Raw genomic sequence first — 16,395 nt, forward strand, 5'->3', positions numbered from 1 at the left:
ATATGTATATATATATATATATATAATGTATATATTATACACACGACTGAAATCTACTTTGATGTAAAGTTATTGCCACCATTTTTCTAAAGAAACTCGTCGTTTTCAGGCAGTATTCGCAAACTACCAATTCATCATCCGACGTTGATTAGGTTGGTGCTTGCTTACATGACATAATCAATCAAAGATTGTAACTAGATCAAAACTATTAAATAACGTGCAAAAAACTCTCCTTGAAGATCGCTTTTGTATAAACAGCTAAATATCATAGATGTAATACTAAAACTATTTTTCAGATATCTCTCCAAAAAAGGCCTAACTAAAAGTTTGGAATGAATTTCAGGATAGCTGTTCCTTGAACCCACTTTTCAAATTTCAGAATTCAAAATATTCTTTAATTATAAGATATAAAACCAAACAATCACACGCGCACATATACATTATACAGCCTTTCTTTTAATTATTATTGACAGATGTCTGTGTTTAAAAAGTTAAAATTATTGAAACAAGAATTTCGACTTTTTAATTAAGTATATTTTGAAAAGAAAAGTTTTTAATAATTATTTCAGTAAATTTTGAATATCTTTTTTTGGTTGATAAATAGGGTAAATAAGGTATTTTGTGCATGAATAATTGGCTCACAAAAATTACGCTTGTACTATCAATAATGTTTTAAAGGTCTTCTTCTGCTTTCAAAATTTCCTCTTTTATTCATAGAATGCCCTCTTATATTATACTACTGAGAAATTAATTTCTTAAATATGATGTACCAAAACTTAAAATCATGAGATAATTAAGCGTAATCTATTTTAAATCGCAAGATAATTAATCGTACACTAAAATACCAGCAGAAACAAAATCCTGAAACTCGTGTTCTAAATAAAATAAAAAAATTTGATTTTTAAAAAAGAAATAAATAGCTTAGGAGACCTTATAAATAGAATAAAATATTTAGAAAAAAATTCAATTCATAAAAGCTTTTTTTAGATTTTATGGCAGTCGGACAGATTTTAAATTATTACTAAAATTCAATACATAAGGAACTTTGATTATATCCCGAATACCTCTAAAGTTATTAAATTCAATTAAATTCAAATCAAAGTATTTTCGCGAGTGCAAAGCCTCGGGCAACAGCTAGTTCTGAAATATAAAAAAAATCGGAGCAAAACAATAGATTCGTAACGTATTTGCAAAACATTAGAAGTCTATTGTTTCGCTCTTTTATCCTTACTTTTCTCATGATTTAAATTCCATTTTAGGTTTTTTTATACTCTTGTTTAGAATACAAATATCACAGAACAGAAGAAAAAAGTACGTTATGGTGACTTAACGTAATATTGCATGAACCATCAAGATGGGAGCACAAGTTGGAGCTCAGTTAAACTTTCTTATCTGCGCCCAAAATGTCAAAAATAGCCATTAATATGAGAATTTATAGAGGCGACAGAGCTCGTCTGAATATGTCATAAAATATCTAAAAGGCGAAGACACTCCAGATAAAAGTTTTCCCGATTTTTTCCATTAAATGGATTGGCGCCACGTAAGTCAACACAGAAGAGTCAAAGATCCCTTAAACACAAGAACTACCCAGAATTCTGAGTCAAAGGATTAAGTAGTCTCAACTCTTCCTGCGGAAAATACTTTGCAATTATTGTTATTATTACTATAGATTCTTACTAATTTTAAATCAATACAAAAGTTCATAATTTTTGTTAATTTTTGCAAATTTTTCAATACGCTTTGTGAATTGCGTTTTATTTTGAATAAATCAAGTTTTTTAGGAAATAATGCATTGGTTTTTAGAGAAAAAAATTTATATTGTTCCTTTTCTTACATTGAGCAAAAGAAGTTCTTTTAATTTTTGTCATTTTTTTAAATCGTGATATCAACAACTTTTTCATAAAATAAACTTATTAGAATTTTAAAAAAGGATTACGTGATAAAATCAAATCAAAATACGAAGGATTCAGAAATCAAATTTCCCGAACATCTCCACGTTAAAGAAAATTTTAAGAGTAAAATATTATTCCAAAAGAAAAACGCTTTTTGAAATGGACTGCATAATTTCTGAAAAAATCTCATCTTACACTTCTCTAAAACTTATTATTGCGTATTATTTAGAGAAAAAAAATCTACATTCTCTTTAAAATGTATACTTATTACACAAATTATAATCAATATTACTAATACTTGGTTAAAATTAAAAACAGACTTAAAAACATAATACTAAGAGAACATAATCAAATGTTAAACGGTACACACTATATGGCGCCAAAACATCTAAATGATACTGCCAAACTGTTCCTTTTTTTTGTAATTCGATAGATGGTGGAGGGAAATATTATTCTTAAGATTTTCAATAATTATTTCACCCTCTTGTTTATTCTACAACGAGTTAAATATGATATTAAGTGTATGAGACCATTTAACATTAAAAATGAATTAAAATAACGAACGATGTCATCTATTATTTCGCAACATTTTTTTCCATTTACTATCTTATTGCCAAAGAGTGAGTAATCAAGTTTATAAGCACCTTTGTTTGGTTAGAATATAAACTTCTTACAGGTAACGATTTCCACTTCACGTTTTATTTTCAAAATAGCGTCCGGCAAATCTATCCGGCTAGACTATCTATTCTTATCTAATACGTTTATTAGAATATATTGTGAGGCCGTGGTGGCTCGGGGATAGTCCAATGAGGTGAACCGGGTTCGAATCCCAGCGATAGTGGGTTTATACGAATTACGCACTCGGCTCGCACTGATCACAGTACTGATGTAAAATATCCTCAATAGTAGACGAATCATGGGTTAGAGCAATGCCTCCTAGAGAGGAATAAAGCCCCACAACGGGTTACTATAGGCGATGATGACGTAGTAGAGTTAGGCCCAGAAGAAACCAATCAGGGTAGCTATTTTTACGAAAAACTCCGAATCTGATCAAACGAGCCATTGGCGATATTCTGAAGTATTATAACCTGTGTCGGCATTCAGCCAATTGGCGAATATTTTTGATTTGAATTTGTAAACAACCGTCGGTGTTCTGATGTCAACGTTCTTCGTAAAATTTGTATTTATTCTACAAATGTTACAAATGTCAGCATTAATTTAATTCTTAGTGTTATGAATAATTGCATATGAGTGCTGTGTACCAAACTGCAGAGGATTTTACAAAGTTGATGGTACAAAAGTATTAAATTTTGGATTTCCCAATACGTAAGAAATGGCTTGCCGCCATGCCAAGAGATTTTGAAGTTGCAAAGAATTCTAAAGTGAGTAATATTTGTTCTTATTTTTAAAAATTTAATTATGCTTCTTTATTATATTTTTACTAAGAGTAAATTATTTTAAATTGTGGATAAATTATTTATAATAATTAAGTTGTTCTTATCAATCATATCGCAAACTATTGTAATATATAGTTATTTTTATAGAGTTTTATTTTATAAAAATATTAATAATTTTAGTATTTTATTAAATTTTTGCTCAAACTTTAAACATTTTTGTTTGACCATAATATATTGTAATTTATTTGATTATGAAATTTAAATCTATTAATTTTTCTACAAAAATCTATTAATTTTTCATACATGAATATAGTATGTACTATTTATTTTAAATGCACATTTAAATATTGTATTCATTTTGTTATAGGTATGTGAGATGCATTTCAAGGAAAATGACATTAGAAAAGAGATATTAAATGACATTAGAATTATTTTTAAATGCTACTGAAAGTTAAACATATATCAGTAAAATTTATGTTTACATTTTATTTATCATTTTTTGAATTTGCTATTTAATAAAATATTTATTATCTAAGGTTGCTTACTTTATTTTAGTTTATCAGTGTGACGGGTAAAAATTATACTTTTTTAAATGTTACTGAAAGTTTAACATATTTCAGTAAATACATTTTATTTATCATTTTTTGAATTTGCTACTTAATAAAATATTTGTTATCTAAGGTTGCTTACTTTATTTTAGTTTATCAGTGTGATGGGTCAAAATTATACTTTTTTAAATGTTACTGAATGTTCAACATATTTCAGTAAAATTTGTGTTTACATTTTATTTATAATTTTATGAATTTGCTACTTAATAAAATATTTGTTATCTAAGGTTGCTTACTTTATTTTAGTTTATCTGTGTGACGGGTAAAAATTATACTTTTTTAAATGTTACTGAAAGTTTAACATATTTCAGTAAATACAGTTTATTTATCATTTTTTGAATTTGCTACTTAATAAAATATTTGTTATCTAAGGTTGCTTACTTTATTTTAGTTTATCAGTGTGATGGGTAAAAATTATACTTTTTTAAATGTTACTGAAAGTTTCAGTAAAATTTGTGTTTACATTTTATTTATCATTTTTTTGAACTTTTGCTATTTAATTAAATATTTGTCATATAAAGTTGCTTACTTTATTTTAGTTTATCAGTGTGATGGGTAAAAATTATACTTTTTTAAATGTTACTGAAAGTTTTAACATATTTCAGTAAAATTTGTGTTTACATTTTATTTATCGTTTTTTGAATTTGCTATTTAATAAAATATTTGTTATCTAAGGTTGCTTACTTTAATTTTAGTTTATCACTTCTAACAATCACACTTCCACAGGAAAAAAATACAAATTATAATCATGCTTTTGATATGTTTTTTTTTCCCTATCTAAACCTTGTTTGAAGACTGCATTTGATTTTCTAAATTTTTTTAAGCTCATTTTATGTCATTGTTTATAAACAATTTCTATTTTATTTCGTATGCTCTAGTTCTAATGACATGCAAAACATAATCATTAAAATCCAAAATAATCATCTACTAAAAATGTAAGTATCATATTATAAAAATTAGACCCCTTTCTTAGTTTTATGTCAAAACTATAATAATAATAAATGTGTAAAATCCCTTTAAAAATATATTTCTTTGTTTTTAATCCATACATTTTATAACAAAAAGTTAGATAAAATTTTCCAATTTATAAAATAAAACTGATATTTAATGCTTAAAAATAATTTTTTTTCATTCACACAGCAGTTATTTTTGTTAGAATTGATTTATTGTTAATCATTTCTGAAAAAAAAAATAAATATATTAAGCATTTTTACACAATTTAAAAATATTTAATCTAGACAAAAAAAAATAATAATAGTAATTTGTAGAAAGTAAAAAATTAGTAGAAGAGTAACGAAAAAGTGTCGAGAAACAGAAGGAAAAAAAAACCCGTCATCGTCAGAAGTGATCAGCAAATCTGGGCCTAACTGTATGAGTCATCGTTTTGCGTACTTCGGCTTTCTTCCCATCTAGGAGGTATTGGTTAGAGTCCCCTTGCCATCAGGCTAACCGTGGAAGGTGTTCGTGACTTTCCTCTCCGTGAAGCGCAAATGCGGTTTAGTTCTATCAAAGAGTCCTCCACGAATCCAAATTTCTCCCAATAGGAGGCCCAGAAGTTCCCTTGCCTTCTGGGTTGGGTTTAAAATGACAAGGCTCCGGAGTTGAACATTAATAGTCGTAAACCCAAAAATTGGGTAGGCTGTTCAACGATGGTTATAAAATGAAATATAGTGTGAACTTTTTTCTTATAAGCAAAATTTTTCAAAAATAACTTTGAAAAATTCAAAAGTTATTCAGTAACTCCTCCTATCTTTTTGTTTGAAATAAATTAAAATTCAACACGAAATTTCATAAAGGACGGCCCAATAATTCGTAACTATTACTTGTAAAAAGAAATTCTCCATTCTATATTTCAGTAAACGCCAAGTCAACTGCAGAGAAGCAATTAATATATAATATTATGTTCCAGATAGAAAGATACGATTGAACAGTTTTTAGGTTGAATTTGGAATGATCCGGAAATGCACTAAATTAGAAATTTTTTTTTCCTTCTAATTTAACTTTCAGCTCTAAAAGTGAATCACTGATAGTATCGTTTTTAGTGCTCTCTGACTGCAACATGAGGTTGTATCCGTCAAAAAGAGATCTTTGAATAAAGAGTCTCACACAAATATTTTGAATGCATTTTAATCTACTTATTTGTTTTACTAAATCTTTTGCTCTGATATTTTCGCTTGTTTCTTTATTTGAACTTTTCTACTTTTGGTGCAGATGTCTATCTGGTAGCTGGGAGAGGTTTTAATGGACTCTTCTAAAGGTTTTTCTTCAACACTAAGTCTATGGGAAAAAATTCCGTGCCTCTCGAAAGTGATCGTAAATAGAGGTGGTCTTTCATGGAGGTTTCACTGTACCATGCTTCCATATCGGCAAATCAATGAAAATATTATCATAGAGGGTAGTTATAAGATAACCTCAGATGTTACTTAAAACTATTGAATCAAATCGTTGTAAGAATAAGTTTTATTGTGAGCTTTATAGTGCATAATCATTAAAAAAATATAAATTCTAAAATGACTTTTAAACTAGCTAGGTCCAATTGAAATATGTTCCAAGATTTTACTGTTCCACAAGCCTCAACATCTCTGAAGCTCTGTGGATTGCTGAATGTAAACAATAACAAGCTTCTTAAAACCGGAAGAAATTTAGAAAACTTCCGGTGTATTCCTCCGCTTATGTGACTTTCACGTGGCGATGTGTGAACAGGCTTCATATTCTGGGAAGTTTTAGTAATGTAATTTATGTAATTTGTGTTTAAATTTGCGAGTAATTTTACTATTCTTTAAAGATTTCTGTAATTTATAAATTCTAAAAAGTGGTGAGCTTTTAATAAAATTAGGAAAATTAAAAACACTATTTAAATAAAGCATAAGGTTTGCCATGTTTTATGTGTTATCCCTTATTTGGATATATATTCCTTATTTGGGATTATCCCTTATTTAGATGCTTAGTAAAATATTCCCATTTTTGTTATTTTATGGGAAGCATCGCAGTATGTTATTCAAACTCATTTTTTACAAAAATTAAAGGGATTAAGCTAAAGTTAAAATGGAAGAAGGATACCACATTAAAACATGAACTTACTATCGCTAGAAAAAAAATCACAAAACGTAGAAGGTTACCAGCCTTATGGTTTCTTAATCAGTAATTGATAAATATAAGTTGCAAAAAAATATGACCAGTCATCAAGACAAACAGGCTTTCATCAAAGTCGATTATACAGAAACTTTATCGACTTTATGCTGTTCCATCTTTTTACCTTCCAAAGACGATACATCATATTATTGCATCGTATAACGAATCATTATATCATGTATGTCATGTCTTAAAGTATTATAATATCAAATAACGAAATCGTTACATGATACACTGTTAAAAATTCCAAGCCACGTGGCACCAAAAATTGGTATTCATTTGCTGGCTACATAAAATGGAGCTCAATTTTACCGTATTTTGCTATTTTCAATTGCTCCAAATATCAGTTGAAGGTTGCACCAAGAGTAGGTGTTATGAAGAAACAAAACTACTATTTTTATCCTCTCTTTTTTTTTTTAATAAAAGCAGAACGTTGCCCCATTATTAGGTTAAAGCGCTCAAATGCAACTCAAGGTTGCTATTTACCATAACAATACTATCTGAAGTAAGTAGTTTATATTTTATGATATATTTCTAACAATTTTATACCTCTAACCAAATTTAAAAAGACAACATGAAAGAAATTAACTTTAATTAATGCCAATAAAACATTTACCTACCTAAATAAGTTGATAATTAAGACAACATGCACGAGTCGTCCCGATACACAGAGACCGAGTTTTAAAGAAAACCGGGTGTCGTAAACAAATGTTGTTTACAATCATCATCAAAGTTTTGCATGCTTTACCAAATTTTGGTGCTGCACCATGGAAGTATTTCTCGTGTAACTAAATTAAAATGATCTTTCATTTTACCAAACTTTAGGATGCTGAGATTCTTTTCACCAAATATTGGTTAAAGATTTACCGAGTTTTTTTTTTTTACAATGTACGATGAACATTTTTTAAAAAGTAATAAAAATGCAATTAGAACATGACAAAAAGTAAGAAAGAAAATATGACTTTGGAAACACAATGGAATCAAAAGCTTTTTCTGATATTTTGAAACATGACTTTTTCCGGATATGGAAACTGTGACGAAATATCTGTCGACATTTACAATTCTCTATTGTTTTCAAAGTTTGTTTGTAGTCACTGAATATCACCAGCAGTTTACAAGAGCAAAACAGTTCACAGTTTAGAAGTCTGACAAACGTTTTTGGAAATATATTGCAAAAAAGGTCTAACTTTTAAAGTAAAAGAAAAGGTATTTAAAATATAGGATACGATAATCTTAAAGATGCAAAGAAAAATATTCTTTCACTTGCGAAAACAAATTTATCCCAACTTGTTAACACTAGAAAGACTAAAATACCTATATTGCTCAAAAGAAGTCAAAATGACCGTATTGTGAGAGAATAAGTAATGTATAAAGAAATTTGTTTAAAATTAATTTTTAATATTTTTGATATTATTTTCAGTTACATAACACGTTATTAGTAAATATCAACAATAAAAATAATTATAAGATTCACAAAATTCTAAGAAATTGTCTCATTACATTCATCATTGTTTTTCTAATTGAAATTAAAAAGCAGTCAAAATGACTACCTTGGGCAATCTAGTGTTAAAAAAAATTACTATCGCAAAAATACTCATAACTCACAAAATGCAACTGAATTTAATACAAAGAGAAGGATAATCTTAACATTTGATAATGAAAATATCCCTGAAATGCATAATAAGTCAAAGTTGATCCTGATTACTTTTCTGGGGAGAGAGAAGAGCATCGATCCTAATTGAGTTATCCTGATTAATCTTAAGGGACTCACACTATAACAAGAAACGGGATCGATATTTGGCATTGAATGCGTGTAATGGATCTTATGTATTATTTATTGGGAATCGGTGCCAAAAGGTTATTACATTAAAGCTATGTTTCGTAAGTGCGTGTATACGTTTATGTGGGCACTTAATCCTAGAATGTTTCGGGTTGAACCTAGAGTTATGGAGTAATTAGAGTAGAATATAAAAAGACGAGGAGAAAAAAATTATTTTTATTAAATTTTGAAATTTCACGTAGTTTTTTTGGATAATTTCAAACGAGTTAAATTATAGTAATAGTGTGGCAAATTTAGAAATTAACACGTTTTGAAATTTTTCGATAAAACGACTTTTTTTTAAAAAAAAAAATCGATTTCTCAGGAGCTATTCTACCTATTTCGCTCAAATTTTGTATTTTGCAATGTAAAGTAGCAGAGTCTCTAAAATTATGAAAAAACTTTTTATACCTAACAATTCAAAATTTTTTAGACTTTTATTAAATAAAATATAATAAATATAACTAAAAGTTATTTTTTGTATGGAACTGTCTTTGGATAAACGAAATTTATAATTGTGAGCAACAAATGCTTACTTCGCTTAAAACGTTCTCCAGATATAGCGAAATACTCAAAAAGTGAAATGAACATTAAGGGTCAGAACTTTGGACCTCTCCTGACCACTTTGCTGGGTTCATATTTTCCAGATTGCGGAAAACCCTTATATTTCAGGAGTCAGAAATCTGTATGCGTCAAAAAAAGTTATGTTTATTCAGAGAAAGTATGCTTTTGTGTCTGATTTCGTAACTTAAAATATAATCTGAAGAAATTAATTTGTATATTTGAGACGACCTGAACCATGAAAATTAAGTCCTAGATCCGATCATTAGATCAAAAGATATTCAAGATGAGGGTTTTTTTTCACTCTCCATTTAAAAAAAACTGGACCTATAATACTCACTTTAACAATTAATTTTATTTTAACCCACATTCCTTTTATTTCAAATTAAATGTAATTTAACACATCGGGTATTTTAGGAAATAATTATCCTTGATAAGATCGGATATTAATAAGTTAGCTATTATGTTTTAAAAGGGAAGAAAATAATTGGAAATAATTAACAGGAATGCCAGCTTGTGACAGTGAAATCCCACGACGTTAGTTCACATTACATTATGTTAATAGGAAAGAAAATAATTGGAAATTCCCAGAAATTATTCTAAGAATTATGTAGGTTTCGAATTTATGTTTATGGTACTTGATATAAATTTCGTCGAAATTTTTTTTTAAGTGAAAATAATTCTTAAAATTCTTGAAATTACTTTAAAGATGTTTTTATTTCTAGGAATTATTCTGTGAACTATGTGGATTTCGAACTAATGTCAGTGGTACTTAGTATAAATTTGATAGAAAGCTTTTTGTTTTCTTTTATCAGTTATAATAATTCTTAACGCACGTGAAATTACTTTAAAGATGTTTTAAGTTTCGAAACTTAATTTTTGAATTTTTTGTCATAGAAGCTGATATTTTTTAGATTTTCTGTAAGATTTCATTTTTATATATAAAGTGATAGCAAAGTTTAGGAATTTTTTTAAATTTCATTAATAAATTTAATTCAAAATGATTTTAAGCCCCATTGCATATGAAAAAATTAAACATCTTAATAAATGCGTGATAATCGTAGACTTGTGTGTTAAGGTTTTGGCGAAATATTAAAATATTTTTGCCCATTATTCCGTTCATTTGGGAAAATTTTTCTCGAAAAAAGCAGTAGAGACAGGCATGCCAGAGGTCTCATTTTAATGTCTGTGGGCTCATAGGTAAAATTTTAACCAGTGTTTTTTCTTTTAACTGATGCAAGTCTTTGATGTTAACTGATTTGGGTGTGGGACTTTAATTCTGAAATAACTTTTGTTCCGAATAACTTTTAATTTTGAAATAACTTTTGTTCTGACATCTACAGATACTTTTTACTATTATATTTTTAGTTCATTTTTTGTCTTAAAGTACAACTTTATGAAGAACGTAGACCCAAGTCAAAATTCCTGATGGTCCCATCAAAATATTTTGATTGTTTCAATGGGATTCATGATGGTCCAACATCATTTGATGGTCACCATCATCCACCATTTTCTATTATGATTTCATGGTTCGTTCATAAGCCAACGAAATTTCATCATTCCATGAGGGAAAATACTGCTTTAATACTATGATGGTTAACCATCAAGAGAAATTTGGTTATCATGAACCAACAATCCATGGTGATCCGTGACTGTCCATGATTGTTCCAACTATACATTCCCATGATGGTTTAATAGGAATTATGGTTGGTTCAGCAGGAATATATCACCAAAACAATTTATTTTTTTTTATGTTGACCCATCATAAATCAGACCAAAATTCCTACTTTGGGGTGATGGTAGTTCATGATCGTTCCAACATTTGATTTTTAAGAAACTATGAAGAGAATTTTAGATGGTTCAACATGAAAAAACCATCAAAACAAGTTGCTATTCTTATGCTGGACCATCTAAAATCAGTCCTAATTCCTACATTGGGGTGATGGTTATTTATATTGGTTATCACCAAAAATATAATGGTTCGTGATGGAATTATGGATGGTTACCATCAAGATTATGCTGGTCCATCAATAGAAAAAAACCATCAAAAATTTTGAGTTGGATAGGATACATACATAGACGCTAATCTTCTTCTTCAAAAGTAACACTCGAGAAAAAAAATATATGACCTTAATGTATCATCATGACCTAATGTACCTTAATAATGCATCATGAAGTGAAATGTATTATAGTCTTTTGCCTGCTATCCCCAACGTAGTAGAGAAGTGGGTACATTTAGAATTAATTCGTATGAATTTATAAAAATCCTGGTTAAAAGTCTATTATTGAATTGTATAAAAATTGTAGCTTGAAGAGAGAAACCGATTGCAGATTTGAATTCAGTGAATCGATACTGTCTAAGATAAAAAAAAAAAAGATTTGTGACTCGGTGTTATTAAAACACGGGAAAATACCTTACATTTACCCTATTTATTAAACACAGCGTAAACAGGTTATTCTGATTACAGTTTGTCATTTGATTCTTGAATCAGATTTTTATTTACAGAAAGTAATGAAAAGAAAAGAACACGCTTTAACTTTTATCCCCCTTTTTTTTCCACTCAGTCGGCAATTCAGTTTTTAATCTGAGCCATAGGGAATAAAATGACGTCAACAGTGACGTCACCCACTTGCATTCACATCGATTATTTAAAATTAAATCGTTTTATCCCTTTTTCGTGATATTTTTCCAGAAAACAGAATTACGTATTCCCAGGAATGCAAATCATTTTCCTTTTCAGATTCAAATAAATGGTTGTTTTATCTTCTGTCGTTGAGTGAAATTCCTTCGACGCTTTTAAATAATTAAATAAAAATAATGGAGTTCTTAATAAGAGAAAATAAACTTTATTAAAAAAAAAAACCGAATGAAGCTATTTTGTTCCTAAAAGTACGCTTCATTTAAAAATGATAAACAAAATTTTTTTGTTTTTTATAGTAATTTGATATTTTAAAAGTTTTTTACTGAATTCTGTAGTTCTTGTTTCAGAAAAGGGCTTTTTTTAGAAAAATATAATAGCTGGTTTTACAAATATTTTGCTAAATAGAAATTAACTTTGGAAAGTAAAATATTGCTTTTTTTCTTCATATTTTTTAATATTTGTAGGGACGACTGGTACAATAGTTGTACCAAAGTTGACCGCGTAAAGCTAAGCGCAAATGGCGNCAAATGGCGCTGGGGGGGGGGGTCAGAATTCGCTGTAAGACTTCCGGGTTACTATTCCGACTGATTTTTACGCCTGAGCTTAAAAAAACATGCCACACAGTATTATTATACTTGTAGTGTTTTCAATACGACGCGTTTTTTCAATTTAACTTTCAACGAAACAAACAACAAATGAATTTGGAAGATTCCGCAACCTTGCTTTGATAATACCCCCCCCCCAAAAAAAAAAGCGGCACTATTTTTTTACAAGTATAGCCAAATAAGAGATAACACTTAAAACATGGCGAACCTAAGTAGTTTATTTATGCTGTGAAATTAATTTTGTTTAATTTGTTTTAGACTCACGAGCTGTTCGAATTTGTAAATGACAGAAAACTCTTATGAATGGTAAAATTAGGCGTAAATTTAAACACACATCACACTAATAAATAGAATATTAAGCCTGTTCACACATCATCTGGTAAGCATAACATAAGCGGAGGAATACACCGAAAGTTTTCTAAATCTCTTCCGGTTTTAGGAAGCTTGTTATTGCTTACTTTCAGTCAACTATTCATAACTTCTTTACAGAAAAGATTTCTACAACATCTGAACCAGTAATTCGTTCCCCCACAACGTTGCTTTGCCTCTCAATGAAAAATTATTCTAAACTAAAGGGTTACATTCTAATTATTGTAATTATTCTAAGGAGCAATAATTGAAATTAAAGGGTAATTATTCTAATGAGTGATAAGAGAAATTCCTTAAAATGAGTGATTTTTAAGTTTTGGTGTCGAAAAGTAGCATGCAATGGGAAAAAAATTTAACAGATTTGAAACAATAAGTAATGAAAATGCCTGCAATAAAAACTAAAAGCACAATCGATAAAAATAAAATATAGATTAATATCTTGTTTAATTTATATAAATTTTAATATAAATGAAGACTTTTTTTATCAATTGTTCATTTTTTTTAAAAAAATTACTCTCAAAAAAATTAGAAGGAAAATTACGTTGTAAAATTTATAAATAAGTGTACTAATGCTCTTTCAATGTAATACATTGAAAATAAATTAAGGTTTTAACCAAATGGATATTTTCATACTTGCTCTATCACTTAAGATTTCAAAAAAATTAACTATCGATTTCTGATTTTAGATCCTTTAGGTATTTATGTTGACAAATGGATCTTTTTGTCATAAGTAAACAATAAGCCCTATTGAGAGTCGCAATGGCGCCGTGCTAAAAGGACTGCACTATCGTTGTCTAGACCAGTGGTACCCAAATAGTGCTCTCCGGTACTCTAGGCCAGGGTTCCTTAGAAAAGTGAAAGTTACGAGTTAGTACTTTTTATAACCAGTGATGTGTTTTGAAATCTCTGCCAACCTATAATTCATAATTTATTTAATCTTACGGTTGTCTTTATGAAATTACTTCAAGTAAAATGCACGGGAAATAGAAATGGCATTTTTGAAAGGAAAATATGATATTTCTAATAACAATATATTGAACAAATTAGGAAAAAGATAAGCCTTTATGCAATGTTTCATCACTGTTTCCTATCGGGCTTTTCAAATTAAAATAAATAAATTCTTTAATAAATATATCGGTGTTTCCATAATAACCATTTTCAATAACGATTATTTTAAGTTTTTATTTCAAAGTAAATCATAATTCGGCTTATTTTAATCATTTTCAGCTTATGTATATCTGTTACTGTGAATGGCCGAAATGGGTGGTTGTTGACTTCCCACTGGTGAATGTTGGCAATCACATAGTCGCTTTGGTAAGTGACCAAAATATATACTATACTAGGTCCAGTTAAGTGACACTTCCCGGTATTCCCTACATCAATGTTTTTTAAGGTCAAGTGCCACTGCTCAATATGCATTGAATCGGTGTTCCGAATTTTGATGTTTCTTCTAATCCTCAGCTGATATTAAAATATCGAATAAATATAATAATATCAACGAACAAATTAATATCAAATCGGATATAACAAATATTTTGGACATTCACCAAAGTGACTGCATGATTGTTGACATTCACCGTTTAAAGTTGACATTCTCTTGATTTCGATCATTCACAGCAACATATACACCAGAAACAACCTCACAACTAGACTAATATAGCGCAAGGACTGCAAATTTAACTGTCGGATATAAAACCTAACTTGAGGTTATTAATAATATGAAAAATCTTCATTACTCTAATTAAATACTTTAAATAAATATAGTATTTTATAGGTTATAATGTTCACAATTACTTTAAACTGTTGTATATTTATTAAGTTGGGGTTCTAACGAAAGAGGGTTGATTATTAAGGGTTACAAAAATTGGGAACAGCTGGTCTGGACCAAAGTTCTATCCGCAATGATGAAAAGCCCTAGTTGCTTTAGATCGACGAGTACTAGTTTATCAGGGATGTAAAGGCGGTTGATTCGTAATACTAACCACCGTGCCTGCTTTATGCTGTTCGTCTCAAAACTGCGGACTCCTAAACTCTTAAAACCCTCTAGCCTATGTCTAGCTGTTCCAGGGTTTTTTCTTTCTTTTTCTTTTAATCGTTTACTGTCAGATACATACAAATTTTATGTGTCATTATATTATTAACAAAGAGAATTCATTCTTAATCAGTTCTCTCTTAAGTCTCTAGTGCTGCATGTTTGCAGCGTGGCATCATGATATTCGGGGTGTGAACCCTTCAGCCTAGACAGCCTTGATTTTAGTTCCAATCATTAATTAATCTTTTTGACTAACTAGACTACTCAAACTTTAACATTAGCTTTGTGTTGCGTGAGAAAACTTGTGCAAACCTTTCCTGTTCCGTTCCAGCAAAATTTATCGTGATATCACCGTCAATCAAAATTTTGACCACTCTCTGTTTCGATTGAATACTTAAATTTCGACTGGAGATTTGACAATGAGGCAAATTCAAAAAATTCCTTGCAAAATTATAACAAAACTGCTTGAAAATTTATTCTTTCGCATTATTTTTCAAAGGCAGGTTTTTCATATCTTTTGAACAGAGCACAAAAAAATAAACTGACCGCCCTGAATCACTTTTGATATAATGATCGAATCTTCAATGTCTAGTACTCCATCTTAATAGTTCAAGGGGGTGACCTCAAATATGCTAATTATAGTGAAGACGATATTTTAATTTAAGAAGTCACAAAAGCGAATTTTTTCTGTAAACATGCTATTTTTTCGACGATTTTGAATTTCTGATCCCCAAAATATAGGGATTAGTCGCAATCTGGGAAATGGGGTCCCCATAGTTTGGCCAGGAGAAAGGTTCAAAGTTTTGACCCCTTAATGCTTAATATTAATATGTTAATTTTACTTTTTTGCGTATTTCGAAATAATTCGATATATTTATATATATATATATATATATGTATGAGGATAGCTTTTTTTTTCCATGATTTTGAATTGTAAGATATTTTAAAACTGTTTTACATCATCTTAGAGTATACAATTTTACATTGCAAAATGCCAAATCTGAGTAAAATCGGTCAAATTATTTATGAGAAATTGAACTTTAGAGACACAGCTTTTTTATAATTTAATTTCTTATTTAATTCCCTCTAATTTAAATTAGTATCAATTATCCAAATATTACAATAAAGAAAACTATCATGTAGCCAATTATTTATTTTCCGATACGTAAGGAATCAAGTTTAAACATTCAACAAATTAGAATGAAAGGAACAAACTTTAAAATTTGACGATACCGTGTATGTTGCTTAGGTAAAATGCAGAAAACACTTTAACGGAATGTATCAGTAAATCTACTAATTAGCTTGGTAATGAGTACAATAATGGTATATATATATATA

At 29.0% G+C, this 16,395-nt stretch overlaps 1 protein-coding gene and 1 long non-coding RNA gene across 3 annotated transcripts in view; one reads left to right on the forward strand and one right to left on the reverse strand.

The window, feature by feature from the left end:
- Positions 1-16,395, reverse strand: part of LOC107452715 (uncharacterized) — a 107,222-nt gene that overhangs the window by 61,071 nt on the left and 29,756 nt on the right. The gene's annotated exons all lie outside the window — the stretch shown is intronic.
- On the forward strand, positions 2,905-4,571 carry LOC122270715 (uncharacterized). 2 transcript variants are annotated; one of them, XR_011636462.1, is made up of 3 exons: positions 2,905-3,274; positions 3,657-3,893; positions 4,487-4,571. It is a non-coding gene; the product is annotated as an uncharacterized lncRNA (long non-coding RNA). The 2 variants fall into 2 exon arrangements; XR_006225962.2 differs by having other exon boundaries at positions 3,657-4,571.

Source organism: Parasteatoda tepidariorum, chromosome 3 (genome assembly GCF_043381705.1).
Source record: "Parasteatoda tepidariorum isolate YZ-2023 chromosome 3, CAS_Ptep_4.0, whole genome shotgun sequence".
In the NCBI taxonomy this organism is placed as follows: Eukaryota; Metazoa; Arthropoda; class Arachnida; order Araneae; family Theridiidae; genus Parasteatoda; species Parasteatoda tepidariorum.